This window comes from Arachis duranensis, chromosome 5 (genome assembly GCF_000817695.3).
Source record: "Arachis duranensis cultivar V14167 chromosome 5, aradu.V14167.gnm2.J7QH, whole genome shotgun sequence".
Classification (NCBI taxonomy): Eukaryota; Viridiplantae; Streptophyta; class Magnoliopsida; order Fabales; family Fabaceae; genus Arachis; species Arachis duranensis.
Genome location: NC_029776.3, coordinates 60,305,423 through 60,306,427, shown reverse-complemented (window position 1 = coordinate 60,306,427; position 1,005 = coordinate 60,305,423).

Genomic DNA, 1,005 nt, shown 5'->3' with positions numbered 1-1,005 from the left:
AAATCATCAAGATCAAACAAGAAGACTTACCAAGAACAACTTGAAGATCATGAAGAACACTATGAATGCATGGAATTTTTGAAAAAAAATAATGCATAAATTTTAAAAACATGCAATTGACACCAAGCTTAAAAATTGACTAAGAAAAATTTTTAAAGCATGCAATTGACACCAAACTTAAAAGTTGACTCAAGACTCAAACAAGAAACACAATATTTTTTATTTTTATGATTTTCTAATTTTTTTGTATTTTTATTAATTTTTTCGAAAATATTTTTGGAGAAAACGAAAAAGAAAAGAAAAATTTTGAAAAAGATTTTTGAAAAGAAAATTACCTAATCTGAGCAACAAGATGAACCGTCAGTTATCCATACTCGAACAATCCCCGGCAATGGCGCCAAAAACTTGGTGGACGAAATTGTGATCCTAAAAATTGGTCTCTTTGCATTTGTATGAAATCAAAATTACCCCAAAGAGATCATGGTATGATGAATTGGGATCTTAATAATCCCTGGTAATGGCACCAACAGCTTAGTGTTGTTGTTGGACCAAAAGAGTTACAGGCACTGTTAGAGAAGCTTACAACTCCGTTCAACTTAACCAGCAAGTGTACTGGGTCATCCAAGTAATACCTTACGTGAGTAAGGATCGATCCCACAGAGATTGTTGGTATGAAGCAAGCTATGGTCACCTTGTAAATCTCAGTTAGGCAGATTAAATAGTTTATGATGAGTTTGAAAATTAATAATAAACAGAAAATAAAATAGGATAGAAATACTTATGTAACTTAATAGTGGGGATTTCAGATAGGCGTGTGGAGATGCTAGAATCCTCTCGAATCTCTGTTTTCCTATTCCTTTCATCCAATTCTTCATACTCCTTTCCATGGCAAGTTGTATGTAGGGCATCACCGTCGTCAATGACTACTTTTCATCCTCTCGGGAAAATGGTCCTATGCGCTGTCACTGCATGGCTAATCGTCTGGAGGCATCACCCTTGACAATG